Genomic DNA, 18,561 nt, shown 5'->3' with positions numbered 1-18,561 from the left:
AGGGCAAAGTAACCAGACCTGACACGGAGCATGTATTAGCGCCAGGCATTGTGTTAGCATCATGTTTCTTATCTCCTTTAATCCTCCACCGCCATTGTGGAAATGAGAACGTGAAGTTCACAGAGGTGTAGTGACCTGCTCAAGGCTCCACAGCTGGTCAGCCGTGGAGCTCAGATTTAATCACACGCCCGGGCGAGAGCCCTGTGCATCCTGCCATTCTAAACCCCAGGCCCAGCTCCCACAGCATCATCTACTTTCTTTCTAACCAGAACTGGTTATTTAATCGAACAGGGCCTGGAATGCACAATTGCTTCTAGGCTTGGGAAGCAGGCAGACTAACAATCTAGAAATACTGCCTTCCAAACAAAGCAGTATGTGAGCTGGATCTCGCCCTTCCATGTTACACCACAGGCAAAGGGTCAAGTCACAAATCTCCCTGTTATGTTCTGCAGCATCAAAGTAATCAAAGGTGGTAACTGTCATATAAGCTGCAGAAATGTGCAGGGAGAACAGTTGCCCGGGGTGAGCAGACATCCCAGCACCGGCTATATTTTTTTCAATGCAGTGTCAACAGCTACTCTCAAATACACGCTGTCCCCCAAATCCTGAAAGAGTATTCAATATCCAAGAAAACACAATGCTGTTTTCTGTGTCTACATCAATGACAGACTAAGTAAAGAATGCCATGATCATTTGATATTTTGGCCCGGTTGCTCTTCCAAAACCTCAGATATATTTAAGAATGAGAGAGAGGGTAAAAATTGGGTTAGAAAGACGAGTTAATGCTCCCAAAATGTAAAAAACAAATCATACCATGACATGTACCAGCAGGAACTACTGCTCCTCTTAAACGTGCTCTCCTTTAAGGGCAAAATTTTTTAGTATTTTGGAAGTAATATTTAGAGAGGTAACTTGGGTGCTATTTTGAAAATTATATACTGGTATCATTAACTTCCCTAGGATCCCACTGTGTCTTAACAGTTTGTCAAGGTAAAGGCAAAACTACTGGAAGCATCAATTCAACTCAGCACACTTACTATGCTGCATACCTACTGCATGTCAGACATTGTGACTTGGGCTGGACTAGATAGATCGGGATAAACGAACTAAATCACATCAAAGGCTGTTGAAATCACCTTAAAAAATGATGTCATAAAGACCTTATTTTACCTTAGAACCAAATTTTGAGAGCCATTCCTTTGCAAAACAGGCAGAATATTCTTCACTTCTTTGCTCATGCTTCAGCACTCATGTTCTGCGACCTCTCTGTGAAATCTTCCCACACTGCCTACCCGCTTCCACCTTTAAGAAGACAAGTGGCATAGGAATGGGAATGTGTGCGTGCATGTGTGTGTGTGCACATGTGTGTATATGTTTGTTGGGGGTGTCCTTCTCTCTTTTTGCTCTGTAGACACACTCATTACACTTTACACTGCTGCATCGCAATTGTTGGATATTGGTCTCATCCATAAAATAAGACCTTTAGGGGCATGTATTGTGTCTCAATGTACCTCTGTTTTCTCAGGGCAGGAACAATGTCTACAACTGCTCTTTAAATGTTTACTGAGTGAGTGAATCACTGTTTCAACTGCGAGCTTTATCTTCAGACCCCAGAGCACTTGACAGTCAAAATATTCTCCGTGGTGGGTGTCAAAAATTTCAATGTATGCATATATTTCAGGATAATAAGTTTATTGAGGCATAATTTTCATATAGTAAATTTCTCCCTAAGTTTTCACAGGTGGATGCAATTGAGTAAGAGGAGGTGGCTCTTACCGACTTGCCTGGGTCCAGTGCTCAGGGCCTCTGACAATGGGGCCTGGCCACCAGGATTCTTAACAGCTCCTCAGATGATTCTGATAAAACCCCCAGGTCAAGAATCCCTTCAGTAGGGACTTCCCTGGTGGTCCAGTGGTTAAGACTTCACCTTCCAATGCAGGGGGTGCGGGTTTGATCCCTAGTCTGGGAGCAAAGATTTCCACATGCCTCGCAGCCAAAAAACCAAAACATAAAACAGAAGCAATATTGTAACAAATTCAATAAAGACTTTAAAAATGGTCCACATCAAAAAAAAAATCTTAAAGAAACCCCAAAGAATCCCTGCAGTAGATGATGGTCTGCCACTGCATTCTAGATTTCCTCATATTCAGGCCCAACCATCACTCTCAGTCAACTGTTAATATTGAAGATGAAACCACAAGATTTCTACTCAGCACCATACTTGGAAGCAAAACCTAGGTTCTCAGCCACGTGGATAGAGTCAACTATAATTTCTGGTTATTTAGCAGAAATACAGCTACTAAGTGACATTCTGAAATGAACATGAGATATCCACTCAAAGAAATAAAAATGCCTTCAAATCAGAGTGAATAAGAGGACCGTGGTTTGGGGGTCTAAGTGAGCATTACTACAGGAAAGTAGTCCGACGAGAGAAGAAAACAGCCCTTACAACATATTATTCTGATTCCAAATGAAACCTTACACCTAAAGTGTTTTAAATGACAGATTTCAGGGGGGTCTGTGAATAGGAGAGATCGATAACCAAGTCAAAATCTAAAGACGACAGCACTGCAGGGAATTAGGGGAAATGCATTTATCTGGTTTTATGGTGTCATCCTTCAATTACCAGACAAGGCCACAGGATAACAAAAAAGGTATTATCTTCTCTATATTTAACTGAGAATTTTGGAGGATGTGGAGGTCTGGCCTCTAATTAAGAATAGGGGACAATCTTTTTCCTATTCAGATTTCAATTCTTACAAATCAGGGTTTCTATTTGGGTGAAGTCCATCATAACAAACTCCAGGAGCCTGTCACCATTCTTCTGTCATTTTTGTTTCTGGGATTGTATTACAGTATGATACTTCAAGTAATGGCCAGGGCCTTCACATTTAGTGGGAATGGAATCTGATCTTTACTAATGTTTTATCGTGAATAATGCTCTCAGTGTCATTGTAAATAATGCTCAAAATGGGACTGATATATTGGGGAAGCATTTGATTAGTTAAAAAAGAAAAGAGCAAACTATTATGAATCAAAATAGAGGTATACTTGGAATAAAAACAGATAAAAAAATGTATAATCCCTGCTTGTTCTGCTGAGGTCCTAGGGAGACTACTTGGTAGCATGTATTTTAAGACTCCATTGATTAGAATGGGTCTTTAAGAAAGGATGCATTTTAAAAATCACCCTGGCTTTGCAAAAGGCCACTGAGTTATTCCTAAGAGAAAGGAAATCATGGAAACTGCTGTGGAGAAATTTGGAAGAATGCTTCCCACTGTCATTTACGAGGCAGAGTATGTTGGTCTCACCAGCTGCCAGGACTGGTAGAAAACTGCTGAGCTTGTGGTTATGGCCAAACCAAGCATCTCCCTGTAATTAGAGTTAGCTGGGGAAAAAGTGACACAAAGAGGACAGAAATGTGTGGCCTCAGTCTGTGGGAAGAATAAGAAAGCTGATGAAGTTTTTCTCAAGAGATTTCATTTAAAGAATCTAGCTGGGTATGGCCTTGGGCCACCAGACTGCCATGCTGCTCAATACTGGGAGAAACTAGCCATACTGGATACTTGAAATATGGCTAAGCTGAGATGTGCTGTTAAGTGTAAAGTACACACTGAGATTTCAAAGACTTGGTACAAAAAAATTCCAATAATTTTTAATATTGATTGCATGGCGATATAATATTTTAGATATATATTAGGTTAAAGTACACTATCAAAATTAATTCCATCTGTTTCTTTTTACTTTCTTTTAACATGGCTACTAGAAAATTATAATTATACATGTTCCTTGCCTTCTATCTCTATGTTTGAACAACACTGATTTGGACCTTCATTTCTTCACCTGTTAAATATTACTGGTGGTGGGAACCTGGGTCACAGAGGGTTTGGATGGAAACAATCATTGTGGATAATGAGATGATACACAGGGTGAAGCGTTATGGTTACTACCTGTTGACTGAAAATTTTAGCTTTAGGAAACGTGAGGTGCAATCACAAGGGACCCAGGCTAACTAGGTCTGACCTGGGTATGACTCAATCTCTCTGTGCCTCAGGTCGTTAATCTGTAAAATGGGAGGGCAGGACTAAATTCCTGTAAGATGAAGTAAGACTACAGAAGGTCTTTAGCTGCAATCATTCCCCATCACTCCCAATTTAAGAATAATTCTGCTAAAAACAATTTGAATTAACCTAGTAGGTCTTCTCCCTCAGCCAGCACTACAACAACTGAGGCCCATCCCGAGAAGCGCTGCTATTTATCTGTCAGTTCTGCTTCGGTTCTTCTCACGGGAACAAGTTTACAGGTTCTTCTGGGACTCGTTTACACAGTTAAATATACACAGAGAACACAGAGTGCAAGGTGGGTGAAACACAAAAACTTCATCGCCCTGCAAGGACTCAGAGAACAATTTGAAAAAGAAAAATTCTAAGGATAATATTCAGAGCAAAATGTATTTGCCTTCCTTCAAAGCTACAGACAAAACATCTACTACTGTGCTAGTTAAGAAATCCCATTTTTGTTAAGCATGCCTGTGTTTATGTGTGAGGAGCTGCTGGCTTGCTGTGCATGTGCACGTGGAGAGCTGGCGCCTGGACACTGACTGGCCTGATGCTCCCTCCCCTGCCCTGGCCCGGGGAAGCCAGCCGGGGGTCCTGGCTCCTGAGGGGCACCTGTCCCTCCCCCAACTCCCACCTCACACTTGTTCCAGCTCTTTGAAATAGTCTGTTTGAAAGTGAAAGTGCAGTTCAGTAATAAACTGTGTTGACTCAGTGAAAAAAAAAATCCCATAAAATGAAGGTTTTATAAGAATGTATCAATTAAAGAATACTTCCATGAAGCCCAACTTTCCCTCTTCAAAACTCAGACACCCCCCCAAGTCAAAACAGTATCACATCTCAAGAATATTAATATCTGTTTAAAAGAGGGTGTTAAAAACAAATAAGCAAATAGACAAACAATGAATTCCATTTCTAAGCAAAGCCATGACTGACTCAAGGCAGCCTCAGTCGGCAGCGGTGCTGGTGCTGAAAATTGGCAACTTGGCTGAAAAGTATCAGAATATATTAATTAGCTGCCAACATTAAAAAGTTGGAATGGTTAACACACAGATCGAGATCTCTGGTGGTGCTGGGCCCACATCTGTCAGAGACCCAGGAGCACCTGCCCCTTTTAGGTGTGGATGGCTTGTGTTTCTCCAGCTGCACAGCCCTGCCCTCACTGACTTTCCCTGTTTATGGACCCACCAGGCAGGCAGGCATTCATCTAAGGCAAGAACTGTAGGGTGGGTGAAACTGTCAGGGTTGGAGGTCGGAGGGAACACGGATGGGTGGAAAACCCTGGCTCTAAGCCTGACAGATCTGCTTGATGTTGGCTCCACAGTGGGAGCTGGGTGACCCAGAGCAAGTCACTTCGCTTGCTACTCTGAGCTGTTGTGAGAGAAGAAAGTGAAAGGAGTTCCATAGGTAAGGAGTCAGTGTGGTCCTGGTATGTAGTAAATGCTCTGCTAAAGTTACTCCTTCTTATTCTGAAGGTGAGAAATAAAAATGTTTAGCATAGGGGCTTCCCTGGTGGCGCAGTGGTTGAGAGTCCGCCTGCTGATGGAGGGGACACGGGTTCGTGCCCCGGTCCAGGAGGATACCACATGCCGTGGAGCGGCATGGCCGCTGAGCCTGCGCGTCCGGAGCCTGTGCTCCACAACGGGAGAGGCCACAACAGTGAGAGGCCCGCGTACCGCAAAAAAAAAAAAAAAAAAAATGTTTAGCATAATCTATTATCACAGCAAAAGATAGCTGACTACCAAGGAAGTGGCTTAAAAATCATCACTGAAAAATACGAAGCCCTAGATCATTCACTATAAGAACTGAGGGAGTGAAAGCAAAGTGTGAAAAATATCAGACACTATCCCAGTGTAATAACTGCTGTAGGTGAGGATTATTCATCGATACTCAAAGCACTGGACTGAAGGTGGGTGGGGGACAGCATGTTGACGAAGGACCCAGGTACCAGCCCATAGATGCCTTACTGACTCAAAGTGTATCTGGACACTGGTGAGGTCTGGTTACCACCTGATCTGTGAGATCAAACTTAGCACTGTGGATGGTGGGACAAGGTGACATCATCTGCCTGCTGATGTGATGTAATATCAAGCATGCAATACTACCTATGAAGTATTCTTAACGAAAGAGGCTTAACCTGCATCTAATCACAAGCCTATAGATCTAACAATTTTTAGGAAGTGGGGAGCAAGTTAAAACACACTGTGAAGAAACAGACAAGCCCAGAAGGTAAGTCATTTTATACCACAACCACACAGGGACAACTGGGAAAGTTTGAATATGGACTGGATATTAGATAATATTATGGAATTATTGTTAAATTTCTTACTAGCTAATAGTATTGTAGTTATATAGAAGAAAGTCCTTAGATTTAGAATATACATGGTGAACGATTTAAAGTGTCAAGGTGTTTGCAACTTCCAAATGGTGTAGCAAAAATTTCTATAATGTATACTATATATAATATATATTGTATATTACATATATGTTACGTATATGTAACTGGAAGAGGGAATAAAAAAGGCAAATGTGGCAAATTTAGAACAATTGGTATTTGTCTTATCATTCTCTCAAACCAGTAGGTTTGAAAATTTTCAAAATAAAAAATTGAGATAGAAACTGGAAAAGGAAAAAGGGGGAAAAAAAACAGAAAAGAAAAAAGAGAAAAGATCAGATACTGTCGCTTCCTCCCGTTTTCATAATCCCTTCAACCTTTATATTCAGGTCAGCTTCACTGTGCGCCTTTTCATTCAACATGGTTTTATTTTTACCACTTTAATAAATTTCATGTGTGCTCATTCAAACTGATGTAGCCACTGTCTGGCTTCTTTGTTGGCTGACATCAAAACCAAACTTTAAACAAAGCTCCAACAGGCTGTAGAAGTGTACCAGGTAGATATGAAGCCTAAGATATCTTATCAAAAACTCCTGAGATTGATACCTAATTGCCCCTCTGGATGGTTTGTAAGCCAGTAAGATTGGATCAAAGGCTTTGGGTGGAGCATCCTCTTTGATCTCTTCCAAAGATAGCACTCTCTGTCTCCACCTGCACTGGGCGTTGACAGAGGAACGGCAGGAACAGGGTGCTGGTGGGCTGGGCCACTGAGGTCTCAGAGAGGCAGTTTCCCCTGGAGTGTGCCACACCTGAGCTCTGGTGTGTACAGCAGTAATGGCACAATCTGAGGAACAGCCATTGTGAGTTCAACTGTACTTCAGTGAGCACTCCCAAAGAAGTGGGGATTTTCTGTGATGCCTTTAATGTGGAGAGGGACATAAAGATCCCGGATTCAGAGGGAGTGGGTATGAGCCCGGCTCTGTTGCATAGCAGCCATGCAACCTCAGAGCAGTGCTTCTGAGTAAGAGTGCGATGAATGCTGTGCCAGGGACAGTCCTTCACCGGGCAGGGCTGTCCCAGACACGGCAGGACATTTACCATCCCTGCCCCACCCCGTCTCCAACATGCCAACAGTGACTTACTCTTCGAGGGCAGGACAACAAACATGCCCACACTCCCAAACGCCCCCTGCCTGAGACACAGGCTAAAGTCTCTGAGCCTCAGAGTGTATCTGAGCATAACACCTGCTCCACCACCTAAGAGGTGGCTTGGGAGGGGCAAGTGTGCCGCAGCTTCTTACGAACCTAAGCTGGTTATACAAATGGTATCATAACATGCATTCACATGGGCAGCCTGTCAGTTATGGGCAGGGCTGGGGGGGTGGGTGGGTCCCACCACCTGGATGGCAGGTGGGAGGTATTACACAGGGTCAGCTCTCCAGTCATGTACTAAAATACACGTCAGCTACTTATTCTGAAAACATTTCCCTTCCACAAGCGGGAAATTCTGGTTTACGTGTTGCTGCGGGGAAAAACCACACAACAGTGTGCATTTGAGAGTGAATTCTAAGTACGTGGGCTCTTGGAGCAGACAAGCAGGAGGGCAGGCAGCCTCAAAGCAGCTTCAAAGAACCTGGTTTAGGATGGCACCAAAACTAACCTGGAAAGAGAAGAACACTGCTCTTCATGAGCAAGAGATAAACGATTGTGCGAATTACTTCAAAGACCAAGAGTACAAGGCTATAGAATGTGGTGCTTCTGTTCTTACGCACGCCCGAGCAGGGCCAGCATGCACAGAGCTGACTTTCAACGTGTCGTACTGCTCTGTTCTTTACAGCTTTCAGTGGCTTTCACGGAAGGGAATCTGAGAGGCTGGGCAGGGATGCTGCATGCGACCTGTATGCCCTGACAAAGGGGAGAATGGAGCCTCGGTTCACATAGGTTAGTGTGTGGGAGCCACCTGGAGGGCTAGGCAGGAAGCCCCCGCTCCCCACTCCCCCAGGGATCCACCTGACGCACCAGAGGCAGAGCAGGGCACAGGCACAAACCTTGAAGAACAAAAGCGAAAGCAGATACGCACTCCAGGTCATTAGGCGAAGAGCGCTGAAACAAGCTCAAGAGAATTACCCATGGGCTGGAGAGGGGGTGCTGGAAACGAGCAGCTATAAATGTGTAGTTTTGCTACAGATCTTTACATTAAGAAATGCTGCCCCAACATGGTGTTTTTATAGTTTCCCTTGACTCTGCTTACTATTACCTTTGGCACATTCCTCCAAATTCTATCCGTCCTAAAAACAGCAGACTGATCATGTAAAGTCCCTGAATCTCCGGGCTCGGCCATCTAAATGAGATCTTTTATGCTCCTCTTCTTCCAGCTTTCAGAACTCATTTTCATAGCCTTCTTGCAAGAGGAAAGATTATCAGAAAAAGAAAAATGAAGGGGAGTAAAGTCAAAGGAAAATACCAAATACCAAAGCTTTTGGTAAGAAAATATTTATGTCCACAAGCACACAACCACACCCTTTCTGGGAAGATATTACTGGCCTTGAAGCTGGGTTAGTGGATCCCAAAATATACCTCACAAAAAGCACAGTTACCCTCCCGAAATAGGCCCTATAATTAAAATCTTTTCAAGTGGATTGTCCTATATCACAACTTGACATATGTTGCTTCAATCTCCCTGCTTCAGCAAATGTGGCCATATTGGGCTACACAAGCTCTCAACAGCTCCCGGTTAAACCAGATTGCAGTGTCACTAGAAAATTGATGGAAATAAACAGTCCTGTGTACCAAAATACCCAATCTCAATCATCTGTAATGAGATCTCTCTCCTCCCTAAGCACATTTTCATCACACCCTTGATTCAAAAGGATGGACTAGCCCAGACTGAAATACCGTTTCATCTCAGAGGTCATCTGAAGACAAACACATCTGAAGAAGCTGGGGCTGAAATTTAAAATACGAGACAATGTCTTTTGTGTGAATGCTGGGATCAAGTTGTGTGAGTCTTGCTTCTAGCTTTAGTTGACAGTCCTCACTATAAGTCTGCAGACACCCATCTGTCTGAATTCATTTAGATAAGCTCTTGCTTGGAATCAGTGGTAATGTAGGGGCCCTTTCAGCTCTGTGATTCTCTGAACAAACTTCTTTATGTTTTTTAGTTATATATTTACATTTAATTAAATGTCAAAATATTAAAAATTTTAAACCCTCAAAATAATGAGTACTTTAGACGTTGATTTTTTTTTTATTATTATTATTTCCATATCGGTTTCACAGCCTCAGCACTATTGACACCTTGGGCTGGATCATTTCTGTGTGTGTGTGGAGACGGGTGTCCTGTGCATTTTAGGGTCTTTAGCAGTATCTCTAGCTTCCACCCACTAGATGCCAGTAGCACACACCCTCCCTCCGTCCCATGTGGCAACCAAAAATTTCTTCAGACATTGCCAAATGTCCTCTGCGAGGACAAAAACAACCCAGGTTGAGAACTACTGCTCTCTCTCTCTCTCTCTATTTATATACCTCTCCCTGGCATGGCCAGGAAAAAAATCTAGATTTTTCAAGGCACCTACAAGTTTAATTTTCAGAATTTCTAACTTCCTATGACTCACAGTGAAGAATCAGGATGTGTAATACAGTACTACCCCAAAAGATTTATAAACAGCCCCACTGCTGTTTCAAACTAGTGGTGGCAGGGCCTGGCCTCATTTCAGTTAAGACATTTATGAGGACGGATTTGCTGCCACCCGATCTCTTGGACTGCTAACCTCCCTACTTTTAGGAGCTCCATTCTTAGAAGACTACTGGTAAGAAATCCTTCACGATCCAGTTACCAGGCTCTCAGTATGGAAGGGGATAAGGGTTGGTGTCTATTAACACCATCTACAGAAGCGAGCACCCATCGTACGCCTCCCGGGCCAGACCCCCTCGGGGGCTGCGTTTCTAGCACTGGGCCATTCGTGTAGGGAGTGGTAAAGCCTATGCTTCCTCAAGAAGAGGCGCCGGGTGGGGAGGGAAAGGAATATAACATCAGGAGACAAAGAGTGAAAGAACGGAGATGGTAAGTTCAGCCCAGAGAAGAAGAACGAGGAAGGAGAGCATCTTCAAATATCTGGTGGGCTGGTGTGTGGAGAAGTGAGTGCACTTGTCTCTATCTGCTTACAGAGTGACTCAGGGAAGTCAGCAATTCAATAAATACTTATCACAGGCTTTCTAGGTGGCAGTCACTGTCCAGACACTGAAATGACAGGAAGTAAGAAGACCAAGTCCTTGCTCCCTTGACCACATATTGTAGCTCAACAGAAGGACTAGATTGCTTTTCTTTCCTCCCTCCTACTCTCTCCTTCCCTCTTTAACAATGTGACCTAATGTCCAGGTATCTAATTGCTCGTTTTTTTCCCATTAAAAAAATTAAGGTTTAATTAACTACAGCAAAATTCTCCTTTTCTATTGTATAGTCCTGTGAGTTTTCACAAAACCTACAGTTGTATAAATACCACTACAATCAAGATCTAGAACAATTTTCTCACCCCCTTAAATTTCCCTGTGCCCTGAATTGCTTTTTAATTGGAGAAAGCTCCTCTGTGCAGTAGCAAACCCCACCTTTGAGAGAATGTGAATTCCCCTCTGTCAAGAATTCTGGAGAAAAGGCTTTTTTGTTGAGTGGGAGATTGGGCCAGACAACCCCTGAGGCCGTGTCCATCTCTTTGATCCCCTGCAACTGGAGGGTTGTCACCTCCAGACACCCGCTCTTAACCATCAGCCGACATGGTTGATTCTCTCCAACCACAGGTAAAGGCTCCACCCCAAAGCCAAATTCTTTTGGTCAAAGCTCAAAAATTTCCTTCCAATAACTGGATCTCTGTGAAGGCTGCAGAATAAGCATAGACAAAAACTCCAAAGAAGGGTTTTGAAATGAAAGCCTCAACGTGGTAATTGAGGCCTAAACCAAGGGTACCATCTCCTCCCGACCCTTCTTTTTCTTCTCGTTATTTTGGTTCAAAATAACTTTGACTCCAAAACTGAACAAAGCTCAAACAACGTGATTGCACCTGGCTGCAAAGATGGCAGGAAGGGAAGTTAAATTAGCTAAGCTGGTTTAAGAATGGGTTGAGAGGGTTAGAGAAGATGGCAAAGCTCTCGGGGACATTGCTATGCAGTGGACGCTGCAGGAGGGACTGTGGCGACCAGCTGTGATGCCCCCTGTGATAGCAAGTGGGGTGTGACCAACCCCTTCCCAGCGGCCCTCCTGCTGGAAGATACTCTCACACCTTTTGCTGGCCTGACCTCAATGGCAAATGTCCAGTTTCCAAACAAGGGTGTTCTGTTGTCAAGAATAACTGCTTTTCACAGACATAGAGGACAGACTTGTGGTTGCCAAGGGGGAGGGATGGATTGGGAGACTGGGTGAGCAGATGCAAACCAGTATATATAGACTGGATCAACAACAAGGTCCTACTGTAGAGCACAGGGAACGGTATTCAATATGCTGTGATAAACTGTAATGGATGTACAGCAGAAATAAACACAACTATACTTCAATAAAATATTGAATGTATTTTATATTTAAAATATAAGTCAACTATACTTCAATAAAATAAAATTTAAAAAGAAGAATAACTGCTTTATTGAGCACTCATGCTGCCCCAGCACTACCTAGTTCGTTTTATTCTCACAACAACACTCTGAGGTAGGTAACATTATAAGCCTCATTTTACAGACAAGGAGGTTGAGGCTCAGAGAGGTTATACAACAACCGGTAAGTGTAGAACTTGAGTTTTAACCCAAGTCTCCTGTCCTTTTTGACTACTGCTAGCAAGGTCTTCTGGGTGTTTGCTAAATTTAACGTTCCTGGTCTCAGGCCGCTGTTATGCTGGTTGGTGGGCTGGGTCCCTGGCATGCTGGATTCTTAACTCCCTTTCATGTCCCATCATTCCCCAAGCAGCTAACTGCCTGTTTCTCTCTCATTTCAACATATAGACCAGAAGGATCTCTCTGCTTTGGAAACTTAAAAACATTTTTTTATTCTTTTGGTTTGCAAGTTTATTACTCTCACATTCCACGGGTGGCTAAGAACATAAGCTAAATGGTCCAGGGTATTCTTTATCCTGTATCTGGAAGGTTTCCTAAAATCTAGACTTATTATTATATCTTAGAAAACCCCATATTGCTTAATAACATCAGCAATGACCAAAAAAAATGTCATACTGTCAGAAAACACCAACTGAACGTCACACTTAGTTATAAAATCCATTTTGTCAAGTGTAGTACAGGTTTAAAAGATGCACAGAACAAGGCCATGGTTTCCCTTTATGAGCACCATTTACTTCACAAGGTATCAGAAATAAATGCAGCGACACTTACCAAAATTTCCCCCAACGATCACAAACTTTATATATACCACATGTCTTCTAATACAGCTGCTGGACTGGTCCTGAAAAATACCACAACAAAAGGAAACATGCATCATTAGGCAGAAGTAATTTAATATATATTGTGTTTCCCTTCTGGAAACCACAACATCTTCCTTGTTTTGGGCACCCATCAATGTACCACACTCTTACTGCCAGATTCCTCTTTGTTTTTCACAGGAAAGATGAAACCAATTTACAAATTGACTCAGCACTCACTAATAACAAACAAATAACAATCTGGACAATGAAATAAACCAGAAACTGTGCTTATAAATACTTTATTTGAATTTTTAGCCTTTTAAAATAACTGAAGATATGAGAACAATGCAAAGATATCTAAAGCTGAACCCATAACCTTTCCCCCCCACCCCCCAAACCAATTCCTCTTTCCTCTTTCTTTCAGCAATACACTCCATTCTCCCCTGCTGGCTGCGAGGCCCTCACTTCTGTTTTCTAGATTTCATTTTATTATCTGAAAAATAGGAATTACTGTACTAACCTCACAGGGTTGTTATGAGCATTAAGTAATATAAATTTAGTGACATATAAATGACATTGAAAGGCTTAAAACAGCATCTGGCACAGTTATCACTCGGGGAAGGTGAGGAGCTATTATCCTTCTCTGGATCATGCAGGCCTGAAGCCTAAGGCGGCCTTGCTCACCTGCCCTGCAAATCCTGGCCTGAGCCTGGCCTTCGCGTCCCATGGCAACTCTGGCACTCACCGCCTCTCTCCATTCTCATCTTTACACTCCCTGCAGAAACCCATCTCCTGGCCTCCAGCTCCTTCTCTTCCAATCCTGCTTCTTCCTAAACACAACTTAAAGCCTCAGCGGAAACGCCTCTACTGCTTCCCACCACCTACAAGTTTACCTGTGAAATTATCAATATATCAGCCTGGGCCTCCCACTCGCCTTAGCTCTGTCCCCACATCTTCCCATCAGATGCTGCAGAATGCAGCCACCAGTCCTGCCTCAGCCTGTGGGCATTCCAGACCCTTCTCTGAGTGTCTTCTGTCCCTTAAGTGCCAGTAGGTGGCCTCACCATTTTCCAAGCCCGGGGCTCTTTACCTTTTTGGTCCATAACAGTCTAGAGACATGTTTTTCAGAATAATGTTTTTAAATTCTTGAAGTTAACACATGAAATGCACAGGATTCAAAAGAAGTATACTGATATTCAGTTATCAAAATATATAACAAAATTATGATGTGCTTCTCTTAATATTTAAATAATTTCCAGGAAAATTCTAATTACTACTGTAGTTTTGAAGTAATGTTGGGCATAAATGATACTTCAGGGTATCTGTAACTATAATGTAATATGAAAATACCTAGAATTACTATTGATGACAAATAGCTAATACTACTGTCATAAAAGAATGAAATGTTAGGTTTCAATTAAGGGTTAGTGAAAATAGATAACTTTCCTCCATCCAAGTTCACAGACACTCCCTCCCCCAGGATTCCATCCATGGACTCCAGGTCACGAGCCCCACTTTAAGGCCTAGAGTAACTCTCATCATCTTCTTGAGCCCTTTCTACCTGGACTTTCTCAATTTGGTATTATCTTACCCCTCTTTGCTTTTCTCTTTTTAAAAATTATATTTTATTTGATATAGATACTTTAAATGTACTGATTATATCCTACTTTTTAAGTTGTAAGTCTTCTAAGTTGTAAGGGAAGGCCCTATTTTTTCCCCATTTTTTATTCCTCTCAAGGCGGTGAAGAATGCCCTGCCTCGTAGCTCACAGCAGGAAGACATTCAGCCAGCACTGTTTGAACCAATCAGTGAATAACAGTGCAGTCTTGCTTGCAGAACACAGGCTCAGCTAATATTAATATCATTTCACCTCTGTCTGGCAGCCTATGAGGCTGTAAATATGCAGATGAGATGCCTAAACTTTGTATATTTAGAGTATAAAATTCTGAATTTAGGCAACAAAATGTTCCCCTCTTTTATTTCTCCTTAGAGAGTGAATGCTTGGTCGGCGTGGCTGACCGACAGATCTCCCTGGAACAGACTGACTGTTCAATCATTCCGCCCATACATGGGGCATCTGTGTGACATGAGCACAATTCCTGCCTTAGTGGAACTTCGAGCCTAGCAGCTTTCCCCAGCTAGTCCAGAGGAGCTGAGAATCTCTCAAAGTGTCAGGGCCTTTGCAAAGACAAGGAATAGCGAGTGATTCCCCTAAGTACGGGTGCTTTGGTGACCCACATAGGTGAGGCCAGTTAGTAAGAGTTGCTTTGCCTTCCCACAGGTCTCACAGATGTGAAGCTGTGGTTCCAGGGTAGGCAAGTCGATGGAGCAGTGAAATTCCACCTCCCCTCCCGAGTGATGTCTTTGCATATGAGGTTGGAGATGGCAACCCCTCCAAGGGGGCCATCCCAGAAGGGTTTAGTCAACGCCTCGTGGCATGTTCCACTCCGGGCCCCACCGAGTCTGTGATGGAGCAGCCTCATGATGGACACTGGTCCTTTGGTCTTATCAGCCTTTTTTCCAAAACTGCTGCAGCTCAGAACTCCTGTGTGTCTTTTGCCAAGAAAAAAAAAAACAAGAAAAATAACAGAATAGTTCTTCCTTTTCAATGAAGAGAGCATAATGATTTTCTCCACTGAAAACCACGCATTAGGACACTGTGACCATTTGCTTCGGCAGAAATTCAACACTGGCAAGCAACATTTTTCATGCCCGACATCATGTCAAGTGACTCGCAGGACATGTCGGGGTGTACCCTCCCTCCCCAGTAACTAAGATGGATGAGATAGCTACTCAGAGGACAATGGCTGGACTTGGCACACTCTTTTTATACTTAGGGACATTTAAATCTATTTCATTTGAATTTGTTCCTTTTGAGCCACACTAGGTATATGGTATTAAATTAAAATAGCTGAATGATAATGAAGAGGGCAGCATGACTGTTTAATCTTCTGTTTCAAAAACTGCAGCGTACACATCCTCACGAGTACATATAAGATGTTTATAGGCACTCCCACAGCACTTAGCATGTTACTGTTGCTTCTAATGCGTATCATAGACGTCGTGTGGCTCCTGTTTAAAGGCAATATTCTCATTATGCACTGGATACGAGCATCTCTACTACAGTTTTCATCTGCATGGGGCCATTCCCTCTTCCTTCTTCCTAACAGATGCCCCATGTTCCCTCAGCCACAGTGCCTGAGAAAAGGTGACAGCACTCCCAGGTGGGGGGGTAGGGGCCTGAGTGGTCTAAGGCTTTGCAGGGTGCCCAGCAGCAACATCAGCATCACGTGGGAGCTTCTGAGAAATGTCAGCTCTGAGGCCTCACCCCAAACTTACTGAATCAGAAGCTGTTTCACAAGATCCCAGGTGATCTGTGAGCATGCTGAAGTTTGAGACACACTGATCATGGGAAACCTGTTCCTCGTGCAAGTGACTGGTTCAAGAATAGGCATGTGACCTTCTTCAGGCCAACACGATGTGCAGAACGTTTTGCTGGGAGCTTCTCCTCATTCTTCTGGGAGAAATTCCCTCCTTCTGAATGTTGTGTAGGATGTGATGCCTAGGACTTCCGTAGCTATCTTGCTCCAACTGAAGCATAAAGCTGGCCCACAGAGGAGGGCAAAGACAGAAAAAACACAGGGAAGGAGAGTAGGGGTGTTTGCATTCAGTCAACCCTGAAGTCTGCAGAGCTACTAGACTTCCAATAAGTTTCTTATTGTACAGGCCTCCTTAAGTTGGGTTGTCAATTGTCTGCAGCTGGAAAGCATCCTGCCTAATCAGTCCCTAATAAAGCATTATAAAAGGAACAGAATGCCGAGGCACCAGTCAGCCACACAGTGAAGGGTCCAGACAAGTCAGTGCATCAAGAGACCAGAGCAACAGTTGAGAGGCCTATTTTGTTCAGGAACTGACCCAGTAGTATTTCCGGTTCTGACAACCGTTATTTGCTTTGCACATTTCCAAAAGCTTTCTAAATCAGCCAGTCTAAATGATCAACCAGAGGAAGTGCTGAACGTTTTCCAAATTCTTTTAACCAGAGTGGTCAACAGTTGCTTCCGCAGAAGTCACATGGATGTCATTTCCTGCAAAAACAATGGGAGACTAATTGCTAAGCCCCAGACTCTAATAGGGAAAACAACCTGTGATATGTAATTACTGAAGGGTAAATAAGGAAAAGCTTGAGGCTCTCAGCATCTGCTTCTGGATCCACTGCAATAACTTTGGGAGAAAGAGGGGTGGTGGGAGGGAGCAAGAGGGAGCGAGAGGGAGCGAGAGGGAGCAAGCTGGTTTGGGAAAAGATTTGAGGGACTAACAGCTTAGGCAGCCACCCATACCACTTTTACGTATCACTGTTAACATATTAAAGACCTTTCTGAGTAAACCAAATAGACCTGCTATTATATAAAACCATATATGGCTCTGATGTAATTTTGCTTCATATACAGGAGTGATGCAGTCAATAGTCAAGGAGAACTGGGTGTCTAAATGGACATTCTCTCTTTGGTGTCATAGCTTCTCAACAATGGGATATTTTGGGGGGATGGGTGTGTTGCGTTGGCTTGATAGAGAATGTATCTTCTATTATGGAGTAAACATTAGTTGGTTTTCCACAGAATGTTCCTGAGGTTCCATCACCTCAGGTCTCTCTTTCCCTCCAAACCTTTTTGCTTTCTCTTCCCTGGTACCTCATATACGTCCACAGCTCCAACTATCACCCTTGTCATGAGTTTCAAACTACATCTCTTGATCTATCACCCTTGTTTCCAGTCCCACTGTTGCTCTCTAGACAGAAAGTACCGAGGACAGGGACTTTGTGGCTGGCACTGAGTATTACGTTTGTTGAATGAATAAGTAAAAGGCCTCACTCAGACTCTTAAGACATCTCACAGGAATTCTTGCCATCACCTCTTAAGTGGCCCCTTTGCCTCTGGTCTCTCCCTTTCCTACTCTGTCCACACACAGGAAAACTCTAGATTATAGTACTGATCATGTTGGTCCTAAAATGTCTCGGCTGGGAACAACTTACCAGCCCAGCCCTGCACTTCACAGGTGAGAAACTGGTCCCAGCGAGGCCAGGAGACTTGCCTAAGGATTTATGATGAGTGGGTGGCAGAGACGGAATTATAATTCAGGCTGCTGATCCAGTGGTTCTTACTACCATGCCACTGGGTCAAAATCTTCCACCGTCTTTCAGCAGAACTGAGTACAGGGCTAGGCGTACAGGGCTCTCAGTAAGTACTTGCAGACCGATGGAGACTAGATAAGTGAGAATGGGTCTCTGGCACAGGCCAATGGGAACCCTCTTAAAAGAAAGACAATACCCCAGTATATAACATGCACAAGGAAGGAGCTGCTCTGGACCTTTGCTCCTGCAGTGCCTATGAGCCACCCCCAAGGAACCTCAGGGTGGTGACACGGCTAGAAAAACCAATGACTTAACACACACTCACACTCTTCAGCTTTGCGCTCAAAGCCACCCACCTCCATTCCAAACCCACCTTGGCCTTATCTCCCATTTCTTTTTCCTCCCTCACACCCAGCCTTCCGAAAGCATTTGCTGTTTCCAGCACCTGTCCCTCCTCCTGGCTTTCACCTGCCCTGTTCTTTCCTCTCATGCACCCTTACCTCCACCTGCAAGAATGGCGACCCAACCTGCCCCTCGAGCCCAAGTCGAATATGAATCCCTCCCTGAATTTCTTGTCCGATTTCCTCCACTGGAATTCATCTCACCATTTACACGTCTACTATAGACCTTACCACACTGTCTGCTTCAC

The 18,561-nt window shown here is 43.5% G+C and overlaps 1 protein-coding gene across 6 annotated transcripts in view; it reads right to left on the bottom strand.

Moving 5' to 3' along the window:
- The window catches only part of FYN (FYN proto-oncogene, Src family tyrosine kinase), a 276,852-nt gene that overhangs the window by 104,736 nt on the left and 153,555 nt on the right, over window positions 1–18,561 (bottom strand). For 5 of the 6 annotated variants that reach the window (XM_012539555.3, XM_004264712.4, XM_012539558.3 and 2 more), the window contains one exon: window positions 12,756–12,825. The exons of the other annotated variant lie outside the window; for it this stretch is intronic. The gene's annotated coding sequence lies outside the window, so the exon portion shown is untranslated. The remainder of the gene's footprint in view (window positions 1–12,755; window positions 12,826–18,561) is intronic. 6 annotated transcript variants of the gene reach the window in all.

This window comes from Orcinus orca, chromosome 12 (assembly GCF_937001465.1).
Source record: "Orcinus orca chromosome 12, mOrcOrc1.1, whole genome shotgun sequence".
NCBI classification, from domain to species: Eukaryota; Metazoa; Chordata; class Mammalia; order Artiodactyla; family Delphinidae; genus Orcinus; species Orcinus orca.
This window is presented reverse-complemented; position numbering and strand designations above follow the sequence as displayed.